Genomic DNA, 14,982 nt, shown 5'->3' on the forward strand with positions numbered 1-14,982 from the left:
TAATCTACACCAACCTCCCTCTAATTCTAATTGTTTTGTGTCCTGATGAGTGGTCATCCTGCCTTTGCTTGAACACGCCCAGTGACTGTCTGCTTGTTGAGTCACCTTGTTTCATTGCTGGATAGCTCTGGTCATTAATACAAAGAGTGGCTTTCTAAGTTGAACTCTGCCACCCTATCTTTCACCCTTGGGGCAGGCAAGGACAAACAACAAAGGAACTTCCCAGTATGGCTTCTAGCTTTTTTGGACTTTTTGTAGGCTAATCGGAGGTACGGTATAACTGAACACTCTCACAAACACACACACACACACATTCAAAAGCAACTGTAAAATTGGAGTTAGGTTACAATTTTATCAGAGGACCTTAGGAGGGGGTACTTCTGTCACTGTTTTGTCTCAAATCTTTGCCGTTTTCAGAGCCAGCAGAAGTAATGAGGCCTGGGTGTCTCTGACTGACTATATGTTTTGGCTCCTCCTATGGCTGAGACCTGTAAGCACCAAGTCCTTTACTTTGGATTTCTGGGATCTAGAAGCAGACCTTTTATATTCCTCTCAAAACAAGGCCAGGGCTTCCAGAGGGTGGAAGATTGAAAGTATTGAGAAAGAGTGAAAACATGCTTGCAGTATTCTGTAGCTTGGCAAAATGGTGATTCTCACAGAATGTCTCCCCATCCCCCCTGCAGATGAATCACCTGGGACCATTTTTATTTTTAATTAATTTATTTTTTCCCAACCTTACAGTGTTTATTTGATCATTTTTTCATTTATCTGATTGTGTTTACATGCATTAGATTCTTTATTCATTTGGTTTTTAAAAAATTTTTATTGGAATATAGTTGATTTACAATGTTGTGTTAGTTTCAGGTGTACAGCAAAGTGAATCAGTTATACATATATCCACTCTTTTTAGCTTTTTTTCCCTATATAGGCCATTACAGAGTACTGAGTAGAGTCCCCTGTGCAAACAGTAGGTCCTTATTAGTTATCTATTTTATATATAGTAGTGTATATATGTCAATCCCAATCTTCCAGTTTATCCCTCCCCCTCCCCCCTTACCCCCTGGTAACCATAAGTTTGTTTTCTACATCTGTAACTCTATTTCTGTTTTGTAGATAAGTTCATTTGTACCCTTTTTTTTAGATTCCACATATAAGTGATATCATATGATATTTGTCTTTCTCTGTCTGACTTACTTCACTCAGTATGAAAATCTCTAGGTCCATCCATGTTGCTGCAAATGGCATTAAGGATCTTTTTTAAATGTACAGGTTCTTATGACTGGCTTCAGTCAAATGAATTCATATTTCTAGGGGCAGGGATCCCGTGTATGAATTGTTTGTTTGTTTGTTTTTTGTTTTTTTGCGGTACGCAGGCCTCTCACTGTTGTGGCCTCTCCCGTTGTGGAGCACAGGCTCCAGACGCGCAGTCTCAGCAGCCATGGCTCATGGACCCAGCCGCTCCGCGGCATGTGGGATCTTCCCGGACTGGGGCACGAACCCGTGTCCCCTGCATCGGCAGGCGGACTCTCAACCACTGTGCCACCAGAGAAGCCCCCGTGTCTGAATTTTTAACCAGCTCTTCAGGAAGCCATAATGCTCATAAAATTATGAGAATACTGCTATAAAACATAAGGAAAAAGAAGAAAAAGGAATGAGGAATAGCTCTGATGAAGGAGAATAAGAAGGGAGGAAAGGCCTCCTACGAGTGGTCTCAGATAGAAAAAGGATCCCTTATGTAAGTTATGGTACAAACAACCATCATAAAATATAGCAAGCAAATGCTGTAGATGAATATATATTGACATGAAAATATATCGATGATATACTGCCAAGTGCAAAATAGTGTGATGAGATAATTCCATTTTATATGTGTATATGCATAGAAAAATCTCTCAATTCATGCAGCCTAAGGCTATTCTTTGAGTTAACAGTGGTGAACAAGACTGGTAGAGTACTTTGTTCACAGTCTAGTAAGTATACATTCAGCACTGTGTTAGCACACTACTTATGGATATAGAAATTTCTATTGCCTTTATGAATTTTCCAACTTATACATAGCTACCACATTGTTTTCATAATAAAAAATGAACATAAATGCTCTAATACAGTATATGCCTTACGTATTATGAATCATGTTCTTTTCTGCCCTCTTCTTCTTTTGCACTGGTTTTTTTTTTCATCACGGTCTATCCTTTGTTTTCTATATCCAAGTCATCAGTAATATTCCACCAATTTTGTGTGGAGAAAAATCAAGTTCACTTCATTTATTATGCATATAACATGTATGGGTATATCGATATCCGGCTGCATAAGTATTGTTCATGACATCTTTCCTGTTGTTTTCTCTCCACTCTGGTGCTTTTTTCTGGTTCAGACTACATGATACACAAATGAGTAATAATTCCTGGTAAGGAAGCCAGGAGTCAGTGGCAGTACGTCTCAGTGTATTTCAGATCGGTCCGTAGTATGGGAGTACTCCCTGAGATTTTATGTCCAGTTCTAACTGGTCCCTCTTCCAGAACCAAACAAGACTGGACATGAACTAAAGGCAGTCAAGTGACTTTAACAGGGAAGCACCTTGAACTCAGCTGTATTGGCTGAAGGAGGAGCTGTACAGTGAAAGGAGAGAAGTAGGAATTGTGTCAGGCAGCCTTTCTGCCTTCCCTTCCCTCCTGACCAGACTTGGTTTAAAGACTCTCTTTTGTTTTATAGACATAGTTTCAATAATCCTGAATTTTATAGGCTATAGGAAGACTGAGCAGGTGCAACATCTTTTAAATTCAACTTTACTGGAGACTGAGACCTGAGGAAGTCTATTGCACAAGTATTCAGTTACCCCAGATGATGCAAATCTAGAAATGAGAAACATGTTTTCTTTCCTTTTTTCCTTCTTTCTGGTTTAGCAAAGTCACCAAAACTCTAGGTTATCATGTTGTAATATGTTTTCAACATATTTTCAGCTCACAGATGCCTTTGCTTGATTTCCTTCCAGCAGACCCTGTTCCTCATGCATTTCTAATGTTAAGTCATGGCCCACAGTCAAGCATAGGATAAGCCTTATGTTTCTTCTGGACCAATGTGAGTGAGGCTTAGACTTAGAGCTGTGGGAGAATGTAGATGGGAAGAGGAGTGAGGGGTTTCTCCCACACTCCAAGCCCACTGTTAAGCTATTACTATCCTGGGAATGATAGAGAGAACATTGCTGAGATATTTGCTGTGTGGGACCAGGGTTGTGTGTGTGTGTGTGTGTGTGTGTGTGTGTGATCCTGACAGTTATACCTTCACTTCAACATTGCTTTAAAGCAACATGTAAAGAGGCTGTGATGCAGGGATCTTAAGAACAGCATTTTATTATTCTTTTCTCAGCCCCAAACCATTAGAAATCTCTTTCCATGGACATCTGGAAACCATTTAGGACCTCCTCCTTATGCATGTTGGAGACTGAACAAGTGCTATCAACTCTAATGCAGTTGGGAAGTTGCAAATTCATAAGAGCAGCTGTGATTCTTACCAGCATTCTTTCCAGCTTCCTAGTAAAAGTAGGGCTGTGTCCAGGTTAAAATGGAAAGTTCTGATTTGGTGTCCATATGTTTTTCAATTTAACATTCCACATCTAGATTTTAAAAAAGTCTCAGTGCCTGACTGTTGGAATATTCATTGTGATTTTTGATACCTGCCTGGAACCTCCAAACATGTGAACACAGATTGTTTGTACTTTTGGAAAGGTTTTGTTATTGCCTTTGAGAAGCCACCATAATGGAAGGCAGTCTGATAGAATGGATAAATGAGTGTGCTGATTGACCAAAGAAAAGAAATGCAAAGAGGGCAGATAAGGAAAAAAAATAAACATAAATGTAAAGCTATGCTACACGTTCCCACCTCCTCTGGGAGATAATCCTGAAGCAGTTTATTTATTTATTATGTGCGCACTCACTATTCAAAATGCTGATGACATGAAAATAAAAATGATATGGTCCCTGCCTTCAAGGAATAGAATATGGAGAGAAGACCTGTGAATTAACAAAAGTTGCTGATTAGGTACATCCTGGCAGAAGAAAAAGTGGTAAATCTATTGGGGTGGAGATGAGGGAGGGGGAAAGAAGAAAATAATTCATGGAAAAGTAGGCATTTGCCAGGCTAATGAAAAGGTAGGGCAGCCCAGACAGAAGGAGTTATGTGAGCAAAATAAGTTTCAAAGAGCCTGGTAGGTTAAGTGGATTGGTCTTACCAAAGAGCAGGGTGCAGGAATGCGGAAGATTCAGGAGCTAGGCAGTAACCTCCAGAGAAGTTGGATCTTCATCCTCCTGACCATTCTGTGGAATATGATTAAACATTCCCCAGGCAGCAGCACCTCAGATTGCTGTTTCTCTTTAGTCAGTTAATGTTCAGTTTTATGAGCAAAAACTAATTAATAAAAACAGACTAAAATAATGAGAAAACTTTCACATTTATGAAATTTGTGGATATTAAAAAAAGATAGGAATATCAGAAAAGCTGCAAAATCTATATACTTCTGATGGGGATGTAAATGAATAGACTTGCCCAGAACTTTATATATGTATGTTAAAAGCCATACAATTCTTTGACTCATGGTCCCACTGCTGGAAATTAACCTTTTAGAATAAAATTAATCCTTGATTTTAAGATAAAATATGGGACTTAGTTTTTTTGTGTGTAACTTTAGGAACATGAATGACTGTCACACCACCAATGAAGAGGAGATTGGGAAAATTATGGCTTGTTATTTGAGAAAGCTTTAAGTAAGCCTACATGTGAGTGCATGGAGTTTGAATTAGAACTACCTGCATGAAGTAGGTAATCCAAATGGAAATAACATTAAAACTAGTCTTTATCTGGTAAAACACTTAGGGTTCCAGCAGAAGCAAATTAGAAACTGCTCGGTCGGGACATCTCCAAACCTGAACACCCTGGGATGCCAATGGTAAACAACTTCAGTGAAGATGAGCTCACAATAAATAAATAAATAAATAAATTACAAACTTCCAGGCTTCCAGATCTTCATCTACAAGGAGCATAATTGACCAAGGCCTCCAGATGCTGCACTCTAAAGCCCCTCAATCTGTTTTTACTGAAGCCAGTCTTCCCACAGGCTGCTCCCAGCTAATGCCTGAATGTGACAGGGTTACCTAGGCAGGCATCCCTAGGTATGGGAGACACATGACACTGTTTATAGCTGTGTTTAGCATGAGGGTTCCCCAGAGGTTTGCTCAACCTTTCTTAGACTATGGAGCTTCTAACCAACCTTCCTTCCCTTCCACTTTCACTCAGGATTAGAGTTGCATGATAATCTGATGGCTCTCCCAGCCTTCTCCAGTTCCTTCCTCATTGTATCCCATGCATCTGTTTGAATAAAATCTTTAATTTCATTTTGGCATTTGTTTCTTCTGAGAAGAAGAAACCTTGATCTTGGAATTTGGGGCTAGCTTGTCCCATTAACCAGCAGGTGAAAGGACACAGTCCTCACTAGTAGATGCAGATAGTCCCTGACAAAAGGTCAATTGCTAAAGATTTCACCCATCATGACCTAAGAAAATGTCCAGGTGGAGGGGAGTACTGAGTAAGGTGCAATGATCCAGGCTATTAAAAAATATGGAAGGAATAATGCAGACAAAGATAGTGGGGTTGGCTGGCTACTACTATGTTGTATTAATGCCCCGCAGAAGGATACTGGCAGGCTGGGGCTGTTAGGAAGCATTGCTAAGTGTGAAAATCAGAGAACTTCTGTGGTAGCTCTCAAAGAGCCCTGTATCCCCTGCAGTAAAAGGACAGATGTAATTAAAGGCAGATTGAGGACCTAATTGTTAGAGTCACAGAACTCCAAAGACATTTGAATATTCAGCCAAGGCAGGTCTATTATGCAAAGGTCAGGGATCTGGTGGGAAAATTTAGAATACTGGAACATGGGCTAAAGATATCTAGATAGTGCCCTGCGGATGTTGACTCTGCAACCTTCACAAACTCTCTTGGCTTGCAGAGGTGGCCCGCCTTCTGTATTAAGAGCTAGCAGTTCTATGGTGCTGAAGGATGCTGCAGAAATCTCACCTCCATAACAGAGGCCACCTTCAGGACCTGACCCCACCTCCTCTCCTGCCTGCCAAGCCATTAACTAAGGCTAAACCCCAGTATACCATAGTTGAGGTCATGCTGGGCCTCAACCCAGCATGAAAGAGACTTGACATCCAAAGAATTGTAATAATTATCTAGCATGTTTTGGCAGGAGCCAGGGGAATACTCATGGGATTGAATTCTGAGGGGGTTTGATCAAGGGGGCTGGAATGTAAGACTGGATAAGAAAGAATTAGTTGACTTAAGAGCGCTTTCTTGAGACATGGGATTTAGCAACCTAGTGAAGTTGGTAGGGGATGGGTCAAACTCACAAACTCTTAGAAGTCTGGATAAAGCAATGGCCACCACTCACAAAGTGGAAATGCCTGAGGTGCCCAGCAGATGGTAAAAGAAGGACTAAAGACCCTGAAGAAGTGGGCATGGGCAAATCATTCACCAAGGCCATAGGGAATGTGCTGAGGAGAGGGGCATCAGCAGCTCAGTGGTTGCCTCCTCTGGATGCCAGAGATTATGGTAGGACAGGCAGTCACAGATCTGGGCTTATTAACATCCATGGGGATGATGGAGCTCTGGGAAGCCATGAGACTGAAAGAAAAATGAGGCAAGAGTGGAGGATCAGGAGACTGAGGACTGTTGCTCCAATAAAAAGTCAAAATCCCTTTCTCAATTCCTTGACCTGAGCCAGTTTTCAGATCTGGAATCCATTAACTGAAGAGGTGACCAGGTACCTAGGAGGAAGGACCCTTCAGCACTGTGGCAAGAATATACTGTGACAATTACCTCTGTCTTTCTCCCAAGGGACTTATGACAACTTACTCAGATGGGGGAAAGGGGAATAACCAGATATACTGAGGGTTAATGGACATAGGGTCTGTTCTTAGAACCCCTAAGTGTCACCATGGTACCCTTTGTTAGAATTAGAGCCTATGGAGGCCAAGTAATAAATGGAATCCTAGAGGACTGCACAATTGGAGTTGATATATTTGGAAATGGAGTAAGTTCACACAGGTTTCCTGGTCTGTGGAATAAGAGTTATCATAGCAGGGAAGGCCAAGTGTAAACCTTTGAAATTTCCCAACCCCCTTTCTGTCTCATCCAAGATAATAGACCCCCCCAATATCATATCTTGGGGAAAGGGGATGGTGGAGATTAGTGTCATCATTAAAGACCTAAAGGATGCAGGGGTGGTAGTTGCTACCATATCTCCATTTAATTTACCGGAATAGTCCCTTCTAGAAAATGGATGGATCCCAATAGTTCTGTAGATTACAATAGTAGTAGCAGCTCCAAGTGCAGCTGCTGTACCATATGAGGAATCATTCCTAGAACAGATGAGTAAGGACTCAGGCTTGTAGTATGTAGCTATTGTCTTGGCAAATGAATTTTCTTTTTCCAATTAGGAAAGAGGATCAGAAACAACATTCACGTGGCATGGGCAACAATATTCATTTACAATTTTGTCTCAGGTCTATCTCTCTCCCATTCTCTGTTGTAGAATAGTCTGAAGAGACCTGGACTGCCTGAACATCCCACAGGACATCAAGCCAATCCACCTCGGTCCACCTCGGCTCAAGGAACTTGACAGTCTGGCCAAAGCTTTCTTAGACTTCACGGGGGTCTAGAGCGCTTCCACTCAACCTTCCTTCCCTCCTTCCTTTCCTTGGGAGTAAGATTTGCATCCTGATCTGATGTTTATCCCAGAAATCCCTATCTCCTTCCCTATTTTCAGTCACAGATAATTCCCTGAACAAAACCCTTATATGTTTAATCACATTTTGGCCCCAAATGTCAATAGTCCTGAGGTTGAGAAACCCTGGCTTAGAAAGATAATAACAAGGGGAGTTGGGCATCAATATTGGCTTAATTATTTTGTGATTCCCTGGAGATAGAGCTCTCGGGGGTTTGGTCCAGATAGCAGACACTGCACCAAGGAAAATGATGTTTCTGAGAAGCAGTTTGACTAAGAGTATCCTGTTCCTGAGGGCTTTGGTCAGAACTGGCTTGCTCTGAGAATGCATGGACTTAATAATCCTTGTCTGCTTGTTTGACTTCCCTCCCTCCCTCCCTCCCTCCTCCCTTCCTTCCTTCCTCCCTTCCTTCGTTCCTTCCTTCCTTCCTTTTTCCCTCCCTCCCTCCTTCCTTCCTTTTTCCCTCCCTCCCTCCCTCCTTCCTTCCTCCCTTCATTCCTTCCTCCCTCCCTCCTTCCTTTCTTCCTTCCTTTCTTCCTTCCTCTCTTCCTCCCTCCCTCTCCCCTCCCTCCCTCCCTCTCCCCTTCCTCCCTCCCTCCCTTCCTCCCTCCCTCTCTTCCTCCCTCCCTCTCTTCCTTCCTTCCTTCAAGCCTTCATTCTTTCTCTCTCTCCCTCTCCCTCCATACCCTCCCACTCTTTCTTTTCTGGCCCCAGTGACTTCTTGTCTCCTACCTCAACATAGTAGTAAGAAAATAACAATGATTACTTGATAGTTCCATCCTGAGAACGCAACTCTCATGCAAACAGTTAACAATGACTTATAGTTTGAAATTTCTCATGGTTCAGTTTCGGATAAAGGGTGAATGTTCTTGGAAAGTTTGCACTTAATCAGAAAAGTTATTTTCGAATTATGGTCTTAGAGTAATTGCTGGGCTTTTAGATTTGGAAATATTTTCTTACCAGGTATTGTCCACTCATTGCTCCGAGATTTGGGTTAATAATTTTATCACTTAATAATTTTTTCCTCCTCTTCAGTTCTTACACACTTGCACATATTTAGTTTCACTTCTACTGTGAGCACTGCACCCCCAAATTACAGCTGAATTCACTCCAACCTCAAGTTCTAACTGGGTCAGGTTTGTTAATAATCAAGCCCAGTTTAATCAACTTTTTCATAAAATTGATCTGGGTTTCAAGAACGTAATGAAACCAGAACATGGGGGAGTTTAGAATATAGTCTGGTCTCAATTTGCCTGCTCTTTGAAAACCACAGTGTGGTTTCAACCCATCTAAACTTGGATAGTTTAATTGAAAAAAAATGGTGACTGGAAAATCCCACCAACCAATGGAATGTAATAGCACCCTTCTAAGGACAATAACCCAGAGGGAAATGTTATTTTTCTTGTTAGGTTTGTCAGTAAAGTGATAGATATTCTACAATAAATGTATCAGAATTTATGAGTGCTGATCGCTTTAGAAAGTGACCTTGGACATCCAATCAGTCATTATTTAATATGAATAATCAAGAAACTGTCTTGATCAGTTTATTTCATCTGTGTTCCCAAGTGTCTCACCTCACCTTCAGACTCTGTTTTACCTCCTAAAATTCTCAGTCTTTCACTGAATGAGGCTTAGCATTAGTAACTATCCAAGACTTGGATCCAAAGAAGTTTTGACTATTGGGCTTACACCTTGGGAAATAGTCACTAGGCTCTCTCCATACTCAGGCAAGGCCCAGCTTTCTTCCAAGTCCCTTTGTCTGGATCTCAGGACTGAGTTTCTGCTTTGAGACTTCTGACTGTCTTGCTCTGTCTTGCCCTTTCCCTGAGGCCAGAAACTTTCTATCTTGGGACCTGGGACTCATTAGTCTGTGGGGAAACCTTCTGAATGAAGAAGAATCCAGTTACTATCTACCTGAATTCCTGCTTTTTGTGTTCTACTCACCGTATACAATCTTTTCCTTGGGCTTCAGTGCTGCTACTTGTGCCTTGTGAAGGTTTGGAATTACCCCTCCTCTGATCCCCCAGGGGCCTGAAGCTTATCTGCAGTCCATCACTAGTGATGGGTAATGAGAGAATCAGCCTTCCTCTCCATCTCCACATGACTTGTGTGGCAGGATTATATCTCTTGCTCAAATCCAAGATGTGAGAGCTCATCCTTTGTTCTATGATGCCACCATTACTGAAAATGTTCTTGGTATTGAAAGGCCTGTAGCACAAGCCTTCCAACATTTTCAAAGGCAGCAGTTATTTGTTGTCTGAATATGAATATGGTATTTTTCCCTCAACAATTTCTTCATTAACTGAGGACCTTGGTGACCAAACCAGGTGTTTCCAATTTTGTATCAAAACCAAAATATAATTGTAAAGTAACAAGACACGGAATTTATTTTCTCCACCACAAAAGTGAGAAGAATTTCAAAAGAGGCATTCCAGGGATGTCTTAAACAATGACAGTGTCACTGGAAAAATACAGTCTTCCAAGATGGCATATTTGATGAACTGCCACCATTTGGATTGGCAGTTTTATGCTCATATCCAGCTGAAGATGAAGCAATTGAATCTTTCATCACTCAGAGCTTTTTTTTGTTTGTTTTGTTTTGTTTTCCCAGCTATAATGAGCTATGGGGAGCTAGTCATCCTCCCATTTCCTTGGGATTCTCCTTGTGACACAGTGACGATGTCTCCTCTAATGTTACTGTGTAACCTAAGTGTGGAGAACTAAAAGAACTCCCTGTGCTAAAGAAAGCTGAGTCTCTTCTTTTCCCCTTGCCTCTTTCTGCCAAAGAGGCTGGCATGGTTGAGGGCCTTAGACTACACTCCCGTAGCATAAAGGGAAAAGTATCAAGTAGGAATACAATTTTGACATAGAGAAATTGGCCAGAGAATTTCTAAAATTGCTTAGGATTGGTCCTTTAATTTTCTGCCCTTGTTATGTTCAAGGTCATGTCTAATTTATGTTACTGAATATGGGAATTTCTAGGAATTCTCTGATACCTGATTCTGACATTTTTACCCCTTGACACCTGAAGTCCACCTTAAATGGCAGGTCATCTGTTTGAATGACCTGCTTGGTATATCTTGTGTAGTTTCTATAAAGTTAGAAACCAAGGACGTGCATTCAGAGAATGGAAAGTTTTCAGTGGGATGTGAAGCCAGGCTTATCTACCTGCCTGTAAGGATCAGTTTCTCCTTGTCACAGCCAGTAAGACATGGACTTTAAACTTAAGATTCCCACATTCAACATCTCAATGAATTAAGATCTGAATCAGACTACATTTAATAAACTTTCTCTTTTAAAATTTAGCCCACTAATGTTTCTCTCCTATGTTGGTCACATAATCCATTTATTTGCATGTCTAATTAACCATGTCCATAAACATTATGTATCTGTATGGTACATTATGTATGTAAGGAATGTGTTTCTTAATGTGTACAGTATTTTTCATAGTATTCTAGGAAAGTTAACACAAGAAATGCTTTTAGATTATTGTGATGGTGATGGGTAGCTGATGGCACAATATGTTGCGCTGGAGAAATTCTCCTTTGGTAGATATTTTAGAAACTGGAGTTCTTATATAGACTTATCTTGAATTTCAAATACCTGCATGAAAAGGAAGCTATATCCATATCTTATCTCCTTTAAACTTTTTACAAAAATAGGAATGCTAAAGTTCTGATAACTTGGCATACACTTAGTGCTCTATAAACATTAACAAGACTTTTAAGTTTTATTGTTTGCAATATCTTATCTGTTTTTCTGATCACAAATAGTACAGGTACATTCATAAAAATGGAAAATAGAGGTAGATGAAATAAGAAAATTAAAATTCTATGTAATCACCATTAACATGTTGCTGTATAAAATTCTGCATGTATTTTCACTTTATTTTTACAAAATGGATCATATTCTAAATACAATTTTCTAACCTGTTTTTTCCACTTACATATCATGAAAATTAGAGATTCTTCCTAATTGGGCCTCCTCATTTTCATAGATGAGAAAATTAAACTCTAGTGAAATTATATGACTAAAGTGGTTTCCACTTAGGTAGCATCAAAGCCACATCTATAACTCCAAACTCTTAAATCCCATGCCACCATTTTATGCATTTTTTTTTTTTTTTTTTTGGTGCGGTACGCTGGCCTCTCACTGTTGTGGCCTCTCCTGTTGCGGAGCACAGGCTCCGGACGCGCAGGCTCAGCGGCCATGGCTCACAGGCCCAGCCGCTCTGCGGCATGTGGGATCTTCCTGGACCGGGGCACGAACCCGTGTCCCCTGCATCGGCAGGCGGACTCTCAACCACTGCGCCACCAGGGAAGCCCCATTTTATGCATTTTATCTCTTATGTACTATAACTAAAGTCTGACTCAATAAGTTGGAATTAAAGAGCATGAGAAAGTCTTTATCTTCCCCTGATGTGTTTTATCTTGGCTGAATGTTTGCTGGGAAACACAGTGGGAAAGATTAACTAACTCAGAAGTTATTAAAAATATTTTATAGAAAATAATTTGTGAATTTTGTTGATTGGTTTTCAATCTTTAAAGCTTCAAATTGAGGTCTCTCTGCCAGAACAACTGGTTTTGCGGCATTAAATCTTGGTACATCCCAAACTGCTATAAATCTTAAAACTTTATTAGCTAAGCCAGTGTCAATAGAAATGTGGTTAAATCTAAGCAAGAGTTTCCTGACTTTTAAGCTAGTGAGTTAAAAAAAACATTTATACTGTGGTAATTTGAGTTAAAGGCTTAAAATATGTTTCTGAATCAGTCTTATCAATTACTATCAATTTTATTTGCTAAATTTAGTACTAGAGTGACATTATCTGTACATTCTTTGTATATAAACATCTAACAGAGCATCTTTTTTGGGGTTTTATGATATTAAGAGCTTTGTGGAATTTTATGAAAGTTCCACCCACAATCAAAACCAGTGTTCTCTGATTGTTGATTAATTCTGTCAGGTAGGTCAGAATTGATACTTTTTTGAATATATGCAAACTATCTTTCATTTAAAGTTTCTGTTTTAATAAATGCTGAAAAGGGTGTGGAGAAAGGGAACCCTCCTGCACTGTAAGTGGGAATGTAATTTGATACAGCCACTATGGAGAACAGTATGGAGATTCCTTAAAAAACTAAAAATAGAATTACCATATGACCCAGCAATCCCACTACTGGGCGTATACCCTAAGAAAATAATAATTCAAAAAGACACATGTACCACAATGTTCATTGCAGCACTATTTACAATAGGACATGGTTACAACCTAAATGTCCAACAGACAAATGGATTAAGAAGATGTGGCACATATATACAATGGAATATTACTCAGCCATAAAAAGGAATGAAATTGAGTTATTTGTAGTGAGGTGAGTGGACCTAGAGTCTGTCATACAGAGTGAAGTAAGTCAGAAAGAGAAAAGCAAATACCGTATGCTAATGCACATATATGGAATCTAGAAAAATGGTACTGATGAACCAGTGGTAGGGCAGGAATAAAGATGCAGATGTTGAGAACGGACTTGAGGACACAGCGGGGAAGGGGAGGCTGGGACATAGTGAGAGAGTAGCAATGACATACATATACTAACAAATGTAAAACAGATGGCTGGTGGGAAGCTGCCGCACAGCATGGGGAGATCAGCTCCATGATTTGTGACCACCTAGAGGGGTGTGATAGGGAGGGTGGAAGGGAGTCACGAGAGAGGGGATATGGGGATATGTGTGTGCGTATAGCTGATTCACTTTGTTGTATGACAGAAACTAACACAACATTTTGAAGCAATTATACTCCAATAAAGATATATTAAAAAAAGTTTCTGTTTTGCCTTCCTCTGCTCCATCCATTTGTCTCTCATTTCTCTTCTTCTTTCTTTTCATCTTCCTCTTTACTCCCATTCTCATAAAAATCCTGAGGATGTTTCCCCAAGTTTTTCTTTGCTATAAGAGATTTTGAAGTTAATCAATATGTTCAGATTATACAAATGACATTCACTTAACATAGACATTTTATGACGCTAGTTAAAAGAAGGCCTGTATATCTAGAGAGCAAGCCAGAGAACTGAGAAGTGATTTATTTTCTCAAATGAAAAGAGTGGTTCCAAATGATGAGGAAAAAAATGTATTTACTCAACAATATTTATCACCATAAACTTGGTTACTGAATTTAACCTGTAAATCAAGATAATAAACTCCAGTAGCAAAGACTTGATATTTATAAGTCATAACTTCCTTTAGCTCTTTTCTATATTGTGAATCAAAAATTCCTAACAAATTCGTTTGGTTTTAAGCACACGTCTGTCTCTCTTATCCAGAGGGTGAAATGCAGGGGAGATAGTTGACCAATGCTTCTTGACCTTCTTATATTTGGGGAGGACAGGAAAAAAATGTTTCTGGTATTTTCTACTTGTCAGCATTTCTCAACCAATGTAAAAAAATGGCAAGAACTTTATGTGATCAGGCTGAATTTAAATAATGTTGAGAATTAACAAAAACACAAGAAATGGATTCCTCAGGGTTTTAAAGGCAGCTTCATTGCTGTAACATGATTCTCTTAGATGAGTACAGAAACTGGGCTCTACACATGTGCCAGACAAAACCTAAAGACCCTGGGTTTTAGTCATGGTGTATCACCCTTGCTGCCTTCAACAGGCCCTGATGTGACCAAGTAGGTGCCATTATTTAGCTTCCTACTCATGGATGAAGCTCTGGGCCAGAGAGTTTCCTCTTGGAGCAGAATCCATGAAATAGAGCCTGCTAACGAAAGCTGCTAAATGTAACCAACTGCTTCTAAATGATTTTCTCCTAAAGCATGCTTGAATAATACAGTTCACTGAGCCAAAGTTTCCTGCCATGGCCTCCCTCTATCTCATTTAGTTTTTCTACAACCAAGTAACCTATTAGAAAATTGTGCCCAGGAGAAGGTAGAGCCAAATGATGCATATTTTAGATTCTGGTCGGTAAATGGTTCAGTGTGGCGTGTGGTCAGAATTGGAGGTGGTGAGGAGTAACCAGAATCTTTTCTCCCTTGCCTCAGCCAGATAATGACATGTTTACCAGTTATTAAGAGCTTTGTGGAATTTTATGAAAGTTCCACCCACAATCATCCCTTTTACTCTCGGAAAGAAGCAAAATTGGCTATGTGTTGTGTCCAGATTACACTCAGAGAAGAACAGACGCAAACACTCAGAGAAGAACAAAAAAGTAT

Source organism: Stenella coeruleoalba, assembly GCF_951394435.1.
Source record: "Stenella coeruleoalba genome assembly, chromosome: 6".
Taxonomy (NCBI): domain Eukaryota; kingdom Metazoa; phylum Chordata; class Mammalia; order Artiodactyla; family Delphinidae; genus Stenella; species Stenella coeruleoalba.